Below are 15,096 nucleotides of genomic sequence, written 5' to 3'. Positions count from 1 at the left end.
AAGTGCAACTTTGTGATATGCTGTTTGAGTCGTACCAAGGCTTAACAATGTTGTTGCATACGTTTTGTGATGACTGAAAAGCCTGCGAATGTTACGTTTTTTGTTGATAATGTTACTGTATATAGTTGTAAATATGTATGGAGGCCTTGTATTGCTATGTAGATATCAGCATTAGTATTGAGGCCTTGTATTGCTATGTAGATTTTGGCCTTAACCGACTTAATATGTTTATAATTGGCTGTTGATCAATATTGAGGTTTTTTTGTAAATATATATACACAAATATACATATACAAAATGTATGTATTTGACTGTTATAGCTCCAGTATTATTTTATTACTTGAACAACCAATCTGATTGAAGCGTGCTCCTAATTTACTATAATACTCTTCATTTCAAAACCAGATCATCATTTAGTAATACACATGTATTCTTCTTAGTAAGCTTGTTCATAATTGACTGCAATATTCTATATTAACCCTTTCACCACTGTAGACCATAATGGACTCATCCAGATCAATGCATGGTCTAGTCTACTAAAGTTGCATAGGGGTGAAAGGGTTAAAACCAACCTTACTACAATATTCTATATTAGAACCAACCTTACTACAATATTCTATAATAACTCATTCACCCTGAAATTTCATAATGAACTACATGTATTCCAATATTTGTATTGTAAGAGTTTAAATGTGTCTTCAGGGGTGAATGAGTTAAAACGTTTGATTGAACACGATTCGCCACATATTACACCAGATCCAAGCTACTTTGATCTGGATCTGGATATGTTATGTTACTTACAGAAAACAAATCCATTTTTTTTGTAATGGTGCTCTATGTTTTAATGATAGTATGGTATAATGTAGAATATCATAATACATTAAGATCTAGTTTTGATCAGATTGGTATACAACATACCTATTATTTAGCTTTGTATCACAGGGGCTAATGTCATAAAAGTAACATTTTTCTCAATGCCGAGGCCAATTTCACAGGAAGCTGTAGCATGATCCTACCACAGGTACTAGCCTCATCTGTCAATACTCAATATAGTATAGGTGTATTGACAGACAAGGCTAGTATCTGTGATCCTACCTGAACATATATATAAAAAAAAATGTTTTCAGCACAGTGCCCAAATTTAAACTGGTGATGGAAAGCCTGGTATATACTATAGGGGAGGAGGATATAAATTGTAGGGCATTATGAGATTATGCAATTTCCTGTACTCATTTAGTAAGTGTTACTCATTATTTGTCGACATGTATCAAGAGGTTATGTTAAAGGACTGTTCAACCATCACTTAATATTCTTAATGTAATATTACATCTCATTAAAAAACGAAAAATGGAAACTGTAGGGGAATACCTTTCTCATGTTCTGTCATATTTCTGATTTCATCCTGTTGTATTAATATTTATTTGTTTTCATTTTCAAAGTGGATTCTAAAAGTTGGATGCAACCATTAACTACGGTCTTAATGTTGTATTAAATTCAGTGTCATTTTTTACACATATTTAATATATTCATTTATAGTACTCGGTTAAGCTTACTCAAGACGTCCTAAATTTCGACATTTAAAATGATATCATAGTGTCAACTTTTATTTGTAAAATTCAAGTGAGTGCATATTTAATTGATTGTACTTACTCACTGTTAACTCACCTTTGTTGACGTCATACCATTAGTCTTAGACTACTATTGACGCTTCTACTAAAGCTACTGGTACAGACTCCCGGTCTGCACCTCCCGCTCTGTAGCATGGGGGCTGAAAACTGTGTAATTGATTATTCACACATTGTGACAACATGGTATCTATATATTTGCATCTTATAAGCTACCAATGGTTCAAGATCAATGAAGCTTAAATTACCAAAAGGAAAGTAATCAGGTCATGAACAGAATAATTGAGAACGTGGTATTTGGTTTGATTATCTTAATCTGTATCTGATTACCATATTATCTCTATTTGGATTATCACTGTCTAGATTACCAATGTTTCACGGTTGACACTGCAAATGGGAATAATTTGGCTTTACATTTGCAAGAACCCATCAAGTGACGCCTTGCATTTCTGTCGTGGAGGCGAATCTCATACTTAGTGTACTATTAAGGTTAACAGATGTCATTGTGTCCTGTCACACTCATGTTTGCCTGCTAGAGGAGCTAGTATTATAACTACAAATACGGTATAGACATTGCTTACCTAACTCAAGGGAATTCATAAAATATATTCAAACGACAAAAGCTTGAAAAACTGTTAAAATTTAAAACCGTCAAAATGTTCTGACAATGACAGAATAACACTGTAAAATGGCGAAGCTGAAGTCGTTCTTTGTAATATTTACAATCAAATGGATTTGATAAATAATATGTATAGTATTCCGATTATCTCGAATGTCGAAAAACGAGCGTAAAAATTAGGACTCAAATTTTTAATCAAGCGTAAAATTAGGACTCAAATTTTTAATCAAGCGTAAAAAAAAATGGAGTTTCTATCATTAATTATGCAATTTTCAAAAAGAATTTTGCTAAATACTGTTGGCCTGATCTAATGCCTATACTGTATCAAATCCAGCGAAACAATAATTTACCATGGCTGTATAGCACTGTGTGCGGAGGAGGATAACTGGACTCTTATCTACTCCTACTCGTACATACAAAGTCAACACTGGTCATGAGTGCTGTGGTCTAAATCTGATAACTCCAGTGTGCTTACTTTGTGTTGTAAACTTTTATGACTGAACGAGGGTCTAGGTCAAGGTCGGGGTCGGTATGTGATAAAGACATCGTTCGATGGTTTGAGCATCGAACGATGTCTGTATCACACGACTATAGTTATTACTGATTATTGAATAAGTATCACTTAAATGTTTGCTATGAATTTAGTTATGACATTTATGTACATTTTCCTCAATGAAATGTTCATTATAAACATGCGATACACTAATAATTTGATACAGTGGACAATATGTTTTCTCCCAAAAATAAAGTGGTTTTTTTTTCATTTAAAAAAAGCAAAACTGATTGAAAAAGTATAGATTATACTTGGACAATATGGCAATGCCATAACAAAACCTTCCTGTAAATCAGTGATTTTTGCATGTGTTATTTATAAGTGATATGATTAGTGTAACACGAAATTTTGATTAAAAAAAAATCAAACGTCTTTATATTTCACTGGGTGTAAACTGTCAGTTTGTTCAAGTATTCGTCCGACCACACAGCTTAACTTATCCTCCTGGGGAATTCCCGGATAGATTTCGGTGTGTTAGCGTCCAAGAAGTTACAAGATCATTTGATTCTTCATCATAGATTTTGTATCCGATTCCTAAAAAATGACTATATAAGCCACAGGGGTGTAATACTACCCAGTGTAAGGTAAGGACCTGTGCCACGTTCCCCAAGAGCTAAGCTCTGCGTCAACACCAATGATCAGTGTTCTCTGTAAGCCAATTTGTGCATCAACGTTTTGATTTGGGCAAGATAAAATGTTACGCTTACCTTACAAGGTACCTGAACACCAATGAATTGTGATCCTACCAATCAATTAATATGATCCTACCAATCCATTGATTGTGATCTTACCAATCCATGAATTGTGTCTTGCCCCTGTGCAGTTATTGTTTGAATTGACATGAAATAAAATGTCAGAATATTGAACTGTGTTTTGTTTATTTATTTTTATGACGTTTAGATTATTCAGTGAAATAAATTTAGCAGCTTTTTTTGTTATGAGAAGACAAACATCTATTATTTTTTACAGACAACAGTTGATATTTAAATCTTAATTTTGGAAATAATACCGAGAACCGTGAGATTACTAATTCTTAGAATAAACGGGAAAACATAATGATTTGTACATTGTATTTCTATTCATACCCTTTAAGCCATTGTTTTACCAGATTAATGACTACCATTGGCTGCAAACCAGAGTTGTTCCCCTTCTGTAACTAGAAACAAAAAGTCACAAGTTGGCTAGTAATTGCTACAAATGATCTAGCAAGTTCATCGAAGGAACCGCAATTATCAAAATATATACAAATTAACGTAAAGAGCATGTTATTTCTCCAGAAGGTCTGCATTTTAAATGGCTGTATTTTGTAACCTTTACAGTGAGCATTTCCCCCGATTAATTGCAATCTAGGGATGCTGTGTATGTCAAGGAAGCGAGAGTAGTCGCCCTTCTGAAACTTAAAACGTTTACGCGCTGGGAAGTGATTTGATACGGACCTTCAAAACGTTCAGCAGATCCACAAACAGCCTTAGCGTTAAAATTTAAAAAAAAATCATCCTGGTCCGTAGAAGTATCATGTTCGACTGTAGGATAATGTCGGATGTGGGTGTGTAAGCTCGATCGTTTTATTCCAATACCGAGACAAATTTGGGTACCACGATGACGTGTTCTCGTAGATTTAAGATTTTGAACTTTAAACACTGCGCAGAAGAGACATTTTTTGTATTCTCAATCAAAGCCGAAGCCCCCAAATGTCATCTTTCTTGTTCATTAAAATTATTTACAAAATTCACAGTTACTACAAAATATTCATAAAAAATATTTATCCTTAAAGCAATATTTGATTGAGAAAGAACGTTACATACAGTATTCCCAATCTGATTAAAATCATATCCTACTTTCTCAACGTATCACCTAACGTATTTCACTGCAACACACAGCTGTTTCGTCCTGCTACGACTCATCGGTGATGCTAAGGACAGAAACGTGGAAATTCTTATTCTACGTTCAAATGTTCTGTGAAAAAAAATCTAATAATAAATAATAATCCACATTCCATGTCTTCAATGGATCTTTATGAATCATACTGTGCATTAAAATGGTTTTGGTTTCGGTCCTACTGGACCTGGCCAACCTGATACAAATAGATGTGTGTGGCCGACTTAATTCCACTAGATGTGGCGTAATTGATCTTTATTGATGTGCCCGCCAACTTGACCTGGCCCAGTGAAATTCTTCAAATCCACTTGGTCTCTGTCAGATTTATAGACGATGCATTGTCTCTAAAGGACAAGAAATGTATTGACAACGTCAATCGTGCCGATACCCTTTTAACTTGAAATCAAAGACATTACATACTTATCCACAACAGCCATGTTCCTCGATCTTTACTTACGACATGACTAATAAGGACGAAGCATTACTGAGTTGCACGCTAAACATGACGATTTCCATTTTCCAATCGTGAATTTCCCCTTTCCTTATAAAAAACATATTTGTTTCTCCAACCAACGTTTTTCTTTACATGTCGCAGTTAATTTGGCCACATCCCTGATTTGGTCTCCAAAAGTTTGCTCCTAATATCTTATTTCTGTGATAGATATATCATACAACGTGAGACAGGACTGCGTTCCTAATTGTACAAGAAGTTCACCAACACTGCGCCAAGTGTGTTCTGCAGGTGATATTCAGTTAAGCTATTCCGTATTTGCGTATTGCAGAGTTATATTCTCTTGGGAGCAGGTATTGATTGTTACGTCATTGGTTTGTGTGAGAAAATTACGTCGTTTTCTCAAAAATTGAAGACGTTACTCTCACTCTCTGTGACGTAACAATCAATACCTGCTCCCATGAGAAGATAACTCTGCAATACGCAAAGACGGAATACACTGGTCAAAAACATTTTGTTCTTGTTTTGTTGAAAAAAAATGAACTTCTTGCTGACGATTTTAGTATTTGATTGTGAAAGTGGATGGATGTTTCACTTCTGTGTCCTGCGACACTTTCAATAGTTTTCAATATTACTTAACTCGTGGAAATGTAGGTGTCGTGACCAGGATTTTCTAAATCTTAAATCTATCAAACTCGTTGCTTGAAACTAATTCACGGTTGGTAAATTGTCATTCTCGTTGATTGCTTTCTTGGTCTTAGTTATGATATATGTCATTTGTCTAGAGAGAGGTTTGCCTATCACAACTCGTTGCCTCTCGTCCTTCAAACAGGACTGAATCCAATTGTGATGTAGCTTATATCACACGATATAATTGGAGTGTTTGCAACAATACCAAGCGACTCATCATTAGCGCTTTGCTGAGCTGTGTGAGATACTCACCTTCTTTTTTAATGTTAGCCGACATAGATGCAGTTTAAGTGTCGATGTGTGATCTCACGAAGTTCCTTTTTTCTAATTTGCTAATTGAAACTGTAACCTTTGCATATCTTATCCTTATATTCTTTCCGACTTATCAGTATTTTCGTTATCTTTCCCACACTTTGCTATTTTACCTGAGTAATAAAGCATGATCGTGAACATTGCTCACCTTTCGATACTGCTGTTTGTACATCTCGTTCTTCGCTAACCATAACCCCTTCTGCTTCTCCTCGTGAAGTTTAACACTGGGTGTTCGGCCTCATAGTCACAACCATTGTTGCGGGCGGTGCTTGTTTGTCAATGATAACCGAAAAAACAGTATTGTATAGGCATTCACCAGATCATGGACAGAAGAATAGTCCAAGCTGTTGACAAGTTTTGACACAGAAATATACATTTATTTCTGAAAACATAACATATTAGTTCCACAATCTGACCATGGAAGTTCAGATATGCTGTTATGGTGATATATTGCATGCCTGATAGTCTGGTTAGTAACCTTCTCTTCAAGTAGATTACAGTAACGAAACAACTCTTCTTAGAGGCCATCATCCCATATATCAATCGAGTCCGAAATTATGTGTTACCATCAGGCACATAGCATCCATATCCTCAAAATGAATAGTGTATTATCGCTGGCGGTGGAATTTGCACCTAGCATGGTTGTTTTGGTTTAATGGAATATTTACCAGTCTTTATGGTATGATAAAGAAGTATCCCCTATGGGTCAAAGTTTTACCATAGGTTTCTTTTTTCTTTTCTATTGGGCAGAGATGATCACGCTTCCCCGGTTGGATATCCAGCACAAAACATAAGTGTGCGCTAAACCGGCAGTGTGTAGTGTACCGCACTGTAGTTCATATGTGAAATAAAATGTATAAATTATTAACATATTTATTTCTTTTATTTTGAGCAGGTAAAAGTATTCCCACCTAGAATAACTCTAATAGTACTGCCATTGTGTCAAAATACAAACTGCGTCGCAAAATCGCCCTTGGTTTATATATTATAATTGCTGTAATTTCGTTGTAAGTGAAAAAGAGTAGAAAAATAAAATCATTCTCTATCATGTAGATAGGAAAGAGAAATTATTGGAGGATATTCTTGACAGATTAGCGTATGACAAAAGGAAGTTATACAATTTATGTGTAAAGTGTACACAAACGTCTGATACCTTAAACATACATTTTCCTATAAAGAAATGAACCATCGGTAACATTGAAATTGATGAATGAGAAATTACAATGAAATGCTATTACTGATCACACATATGTTGTTTTAATTTTAAAAAAACTACAGAGTAATCGTACCAGTGACAGGATTTCGAATTTACACCATAAGTGTTTAATATATATCGCAAGTTTCCGAATATGAATCATAAGATTTTTTAAAAAACGAATCGCAAGATTTTGAAGAGAAATAACAGATTTTGAATATGTACGATGTAAATCACAAGATTTGGAACAAGAAACTCAACAATTTTCAAAACTCGCGTATTTAGATTTAGTTCACGTAGAAATATCTGTAACTGTGCAATAACTAGACACAGGTATCGATATCACGTGCGTCATGTACGTCATATATCACGACATACCCGGTTACGGTCACAAACTTTTGACGACGTCATTATCACCAATACTTGGAATGTTTCCTTACGGTCGCTATCAAAAACAAAAAGACTTTTATCAGAGGCGTATATTGTTGATCTTAAATGCCAATGTGTGTATAGACGTTTTCCTGGTGGCAAGGGGATCCTTACCGAACTTAACATACCTACAGACTGTACAGCATGATGTTGTTTACACAAAGTCTAACAGCGTCACACTCTGACCTTGTTTATATACAACGTTTAAGTTATAACGATGGATAGATGGATGATTATGACGACGACGACGATGATGATTATGATGATGATGATGATGATGATGATGATGATGAATTTTGTTTTTGTTTTTTTCCAAATCATTGAAAAGATAATATTTGTTTTTAATTATAACCAGAACAAGAAATTAGGCTTTAGCATGAGAACAGTTTCATGAGTACGGGTCCAAGTGTTGCACCAAAAACGTGGTTTGACAGCAGCTGGCGAGATAAAGTTTAGTCACAAATAAACTTTGAACCTTCCATCGAACCATTGATTCAAAATCACCTTTAGAAATGGAATTAAACTTGTTTTATACAGAATTAAAACTAACAGCTTTATAGGTATAAATACACATTGGTGCTTGGTATATAAATAGTAGGTAGGTTTTATATAACTGACTTAGAGATATGTTATCGGACCCTTGAGTCCAGCCTTTGTGTGTGCGTCCTTCACTAAGTGATGTATTTATGTTTCACCCCAGCATGACCCGGTCTCACGGGATAATTCACAAATAAGGATGACCATGAACCCGATTTAAACTGACGATTAGCTACAATTTGCTGCTTTTCGAGTAGTTAAAACGTATTGCCTTGTATGGTTAAGTTACTTTATGTGAATCAAATAGAGGGAAAACGTTTTAAATGATTTTGCATATAAATGTGTGCTGTCAACATCGACTTATACTATTGTATATTGTTTTACAATTACTATTAACTTTTTGGAAAGAGAAAAAAATGTCTCTGAGAGGAAAATCATCTGAAGCTGAACCCGAGACATATTTCTTCTCTTCAAGGCTCTACCTTCGAGGGATGATACGGGTTGTAGGAAACCTGTCATATTTTTTTTTATAAAATAAACATCTCGCAGAACGTATTTTAGAACTGTATGTCAAAATTATCAGAAATAACACTAAACGAGTGTAAATGAGGCGTTTTCCCCCCCTGAAATTTGATGAACCGGAAGTTCAGAAATGGTGCGTTGCAGGCGGATATGGCTAGTGAGTACGGACATGAGTCGGTCCGGGACGTGGCCTGTGTACAGCTAACAATCACACATGCAAGCAACCCATTTTACAGACAGGCATATGTAACAAAATGGGCGTAATCGGCCTATTTTGTTACACACACACGCATCGACACTCAAAGCATTAACAAGGGATGAAGTCGGTTCAGTAAGAGGAGGATACTTAACACGCCGATATTATCGGTATCTAAAATAACGACCCTTTTGAATAAAACATGAAAAGGACATTCCGCAAGTTAAATGGTATTGAAGCATTTCTTATCATTTAATGTTACTGTGGTTCCGTTGTAGAATTCAAATGTTCATATAATGCGATTAATAATCGACATTTATATGTACCATCCTCGATAATAATCGACATATATATGTACCATCCTCGATAATAATCGATATATATATGTACCATCCTTGATAATAATCGATATATATATGTACCATCCTCGAACTTCTATGTTCTCTACATCCTTGCAATATGTCACGACGAAATCGAAGGCACGCTGTAACCTATTTGATTGGATTCAGGTAAATATTACAGAGGAGCGACTTCATAGCCCGTCAATTGAACTATTAAACTGCCGCGCGATTTTTTTGATGTACATCAAAGGATCAAACTATCCACAAGGTGACGCACACTCAGCCACCGATTTCGTCATTACATATTCCGTGGGTGCAGAGAACGTAAGTGAGCACAACCCCTGGAATTTCGGGGATCTAGTGATGGCTTTCACTCCATTGTTTTCTAGGCAACGTTGTGATAACCCCCGTACTGTGTGCGTATCTGTATGGGTATCAGTAACGTACTGATTCAAGTAGTTGTCTGGTAACAGCTGAAGGATTAACGAAGTGATGATAGAAAGGCTGGGTGTCAAATGTCGAACTTCAGTTTTGATCTACAATGGTATTTATTTTACAAAACCGCTATTTAGAAAAAATAAATGAATTCTTTCGAAATATAGATTGCAAGCACATAACCTTAATATAGAAACAGGTAGATATAATGCAGTGCCTCGAAACCAGAGATTGTGTACTTTATGTGATCTTGGAGATGTCGAGGATGAGTTTCATTTCATTCTTATGTGTCCTGTATTTTTAGAATTAAGAGTATCGTATATCAAGCCATATTATCGTATTCGTCCTTCCTTGTTTAAATATATAGAGCTACTGTCTAGCAAAATTTTTAAACTTATTAGATTCAAGCAACTGTTAAGAGAAGTCGTATATTATGATATATAAGCTGTATCAGGGTCTTGCTGTACACGTATTGTTACTGTATAATGTCTTTTACTTCACAATGAGTTATAATCTCATTTCATTATATAATATATAGTACTCGTTCTACCTTCATGTTGAGTTTGTATCCTAGAAATTTGGTTAGATTAAGACTTTATTTGTATTATTTCATAAACAACTAAATTATGCTCAATAAGAGTCCGCCAAGTTACCGTAGGAAAACCTTAAAGTTTTCCCCAATTTATGACTATTTCATGAATTTGTAATTATTATGTATGGAATTGAATCTATTGCATATGTTCTCCGCCATTGTACAAGATATTTGTTAAGTATTTATCTATATGTATATTTCTGTACGCCTATATGCAATGTGCATTTGGTAATAAATTGAATTAAAAAAATTGAAAAGGTAATAACTGTGGGATTAACGACGTAATGATAGAAAGGCTGGTTGTCAAATGTCGAACTTCAGTTCTTTTCGTCGGTTTCCGTTGATGAGATAGAGGGACCGTTTGTTTGTCGGTTTCCGTTGATGAGATAGAGGTACCGTTTGTTTGTCGGTTTCCGTTGATGAGATAGAGGGACCGTTTGTTAGCGGTTTCCGTTGATGAGATAGAGGGACCGTTTGTTTGTCGGTTTCCGTTGATGAGATAGAGGGACCGTTTATTTGTCGGTTTCCGTTGATGAGATAGAGGAACCGTTTGTTTGTCGGGTTCCGTTGATGAGATAGAGGGACCGTTTGTTTGTCGGTTTCTGTTGATGAGATAGAGGGACCGTTTGTTTGTCGGATTCGGTTGATGAGATAGAGGGACCGTTTGTTTGCAAACACATTGTTTGCAAAGTTTGTTTCTTTTTGAAATTTCATGTTAAAAAAAATGAGAAAAACACACTGTATATCTTTATATTAATATATTAATGTATTTCTTTATATTAAAAATGCATCTTTCAATTAAAAAAATAACATCTATACAAAAAACAAGAGTCAATACTGAAATGTATTGCATAATAAATTAAAGGCCCTTATCCTTATATTAAATTAATGTTCAAATTCATTTGAAATGGATTACAAATCTAACTTGGCGAGCGGTATTGACACTTCCGGTCAAAAGTCGTCCTTGCTATATTTACTATGTAATAAGAGTAAGACGATGTATATTCGCTGTAGATAACCTTACACTGAACAATGCCAGTTACCGGTACAGGTACTTGACTCGATGTCGCCCACCAATAAAATGGTATATCTCGAATATAAGCAATAGGATCACTGTATTTATGTATCGGTACACCTAGTGGCCTTGCTCAAGTCCGTGAGAGATTTTTCTATCGGGGTTCGGAGATACTAATCGATTCAAGTCCATTGGGGGAGAAAATGTTTCCCTTTCATCCCAACAACGATCAAGTCTTATGTTTATTATCTGCGTGATGCTATCAATACGTACATCTTATCATGTCGACTGTCAGTAACATCTGGTGCAAACGTGTCTACACTCCGCAGAATCAATAGTCTAATCCGCAAATAATAGCTCATACACTATGGTAAGTTTGGTCACGTTAATTGTCATTTGAAGTAAGAGAATGTGACCGTATGGTACATCCGGTTGATGACTGTATTCGCATAAGCAGTCACATTTTTCCGACTGGCAAAGTTCCAAAACTGCTCCTTTATCTGGGTCGTGGAAATAATGTTCACTTTCCCCAGGACTCCATTTAGGAGCTTAGTCATATCCGGGATATTAATTTCCGCGAGACTTGTGTCGCGGAGGACCACACTGGCGGCAAACAGGACGACGGAGATGATAGTTCCGGTCGCCATACACATTATCGTTATCAGAGCCATACATATGAGCAGGAAGCCGAACATTGACATGACGACCATACTAGATACCAAAATGAAAATGAGTATAGGGTACATGCTGGAAATGTGCACGTAAATCTCTCACAATAAAAAGATAGTCTAGTCCACGGCCTCCTCGTAATATGCTGTTGGTATATTTCGCAGAATATTTCTTTTGGACAATGGAATGGCTTATGCTCGAATTCTTGTCGTCAGCAACGTAATAGCGTTTTCAGATCTGTAAAATAAATGAGGAAATTGATTAATACTAAGCGATACCAGCGTGCGTCATCACATACACATAACATGTAACCCGAGTAAGACTCATTCACACCTCCGATAATAATAATTAATAATTCGAGGTTCTAATATACCTCTTTATCACAACCTAGTTCGTAGGTCAACTGTCTCCAAGCGGTTCACAAGTTAGTACATGTATCCGTGGTTATAGGGCCTTTGCAACCAGCCCATACAGCCAGTGCTGCCATTTCAGCGCTAACAGCTAGCATTCAACAATTCTAGCACTGCCCAACCACGTACTCATTTACAGCTGAGTAGACTGGAACAAGCGGAGTATCTTGCTCAAAGATACAACACAGTGCCGTGCCGTGACTCGAACTTGCAACCCTTCGGTCACGAGCCCGGTGTCCTACCACTATAGACTACCGTGCCTCCATACATTTTTCATCATATTCAGATTCATAATTTCTTGTGATTTAAAAGATGTCTGAGAGAAGACATAACATACGGTATGATAGTACAACATTACATAATGTTATTCATTTACATCATGAAAAGTAGCCTTACATCTACATGCACTTTGATCTTACTTCATATTATACAATGCTTGACACAATATTCTATGATTTATTTAGATGCAACAATACACATCAATGTTGCGGTATCTGTGCTGTGGCATGCAAGTGAGGTGGCACTATAAATGATACCGTTGGAAGTACGGTCCCACTACAAACAGAACACAATACATATCCAGCACACACGCAGGCATACACGCATAGGTAGATATTAGCCAGGTGGTTTAGGTAACTACATCCTCGATATCCAGGGGTTACGCTCACTTTCGCTCTCTACACCCCTGGGATATGTCATAGAAATATTGAAGGCTCAATGTGCAGCACATTGTGGACGAGACACGAAGACTAGTTCGATCCTTTGATGTACATCAAAAGAATCTCGCGGTCACGTAACAGTAAAAATTGACAGGCTTTGAAGTCGGGCGTCTCTCCTTTGTAATCTTCAAATGACAGGTATCAGCCAAGCGATTGGTCAGGTTTGTTTTTTACCCGAGACCAATCAAACAGCTATCTTCGTGCCTTCAATTTTGCTATGACATATTACAAGGGTGCAGAGAGCGAAAGTGAGCGTAACCCCTGGGTATCGAGGGTGGTAACAAGTGGTTAGCGCCTGATAAGGCTGCTCCTGCGAATTTCTCAAAATTGTATTGACTAATGTATATGCTAATTGTATTCATTGTATTAAATTGTATATCTATGTACTGTAAAGCGCTTTTAGTCGCTTATGTTAGCTAGATAGGGCGCTTTATCAAATGTATATTTATTTACATGATAATATAGAATATTACACATCGTAACCGAACAGTTTTATATATTAAATGTTGTATATAACTACTGGTAGCACAGTATAATACGGGTATATACAGTTATATACAATAATATTAATATGAAAATGTCTGGAGTTAGGACCATGCTCCAATAGTTTTATCATTTTAATTGATTTTTTCAAAATTGAAGAAAAAAATGTAAAAAAATATATCCATTTTTGTTGTTGCTACTTGATCACTACTGCGTTTGTCTTTGATAGGCAGTATCAAGCATCCAAGTGACTTCAGTGTTAATCTTGATCATTACTGTGTTTGTCTCCCATGGGGTGTTAATCAAGCATCTAAATGACTTCAAAAATTCCAGAATCTATTTATAGCAGGTTAATAACACTTTTTCTACCAACTTTTTTGAACACCTGTTCCAGAATCTATTTAAAGCAGGTTAATAACACTTGTTCTACCAACTTTTTTGAATACCTGCAAACCACTCAGGTTTATAACTACTTTTACAGGTGGTCACATGATGTTGTTTCAGCCAATCAGAGTCAGCACAAAATCAATAAAAATAATAATATACAATGACAATCATACACTCTTCAGGAAATCCGAAGGTGTGATTTACTTGAAAAGATAATTTGTATGAAGAAAAGAGAAAAGGCAGATTTAATATTTAATCCCCAAGCTTTGGCGAGTAAAATTCGCAAATTAACGTATATATATGCATTTTTATTTTTTTTCTGAACTCGTGAAGCATTATGCAGTCGTTTGATACCGGAAATATATTAATTTTGTCTTTGTCCTTTGTGAGCAAGGTTAATTGTTTACCATGGCACATACCATTTTTGTCAGACATTATATAGTCACTGATACGTCATTGTGTGAAGGACCTTCCGTCCGGTTAATACGTTGTTATGTATATGGATATGAAAGACTCGTATCAACCTCAGACTTAGTCCCGTGACGGTCGATATTACATCTCAGGTTTATAATTTTATAAACAACTTAACGCGGACTTACCTTATATACAAATGTACCTTTGTTCCACAATATCACACGTGTTGGTTATATCACGGAATAAGATATAATTCCGTGGTTATATATAGCACAGTTTCTCCATAAATACATTTGAAAATGTCTTCAGTCGATTAGTCAGTGACGTCCATCCCGCAGGAGTACTATGGTGATGTAACTGGTATGGCCTGTCTATTGATAGATTTTACGTCCGCTTCACTACCTAGTAGTTCGGTTACCAGCTGACGATAAGGCCTGTCCGTACTTGTGTTAACATGTATACGTAGTGGTCAGCGCCTGACTGGACGCCGACGCCATGATGTAATCACATGTAACCTCATTAAGGCGATGGTATACCAGTACTGGTTATATAAGACCCGATCCATATCAAGTACACACTCTATGTACACTGGCCGATGGCCATTTGTGTGTTTACCGTTATCGA

Source organism: Mizuhopecten yessoensis, unplaced genomic scaffold (assembly GCF_002113885.1).
Source record: "Mizuhopecten yessoensis strain PY_sf001 unplaced genomic scaffold, ASM211388v2 scaffold10849, whole genome shotgun sequence".
Classification (NCBI taxonomy): Eukaryota; Metazoa; Mollusca; class Bivalvia; order Pectinida; family Pectinidae; genus Mizuhopecten; species Mizuhopecten yessoensis.
The sequence above is the reverse complement of the archived record's forward strand: the minus strand, read 5'-3'. Positions refer to the sequence as shown.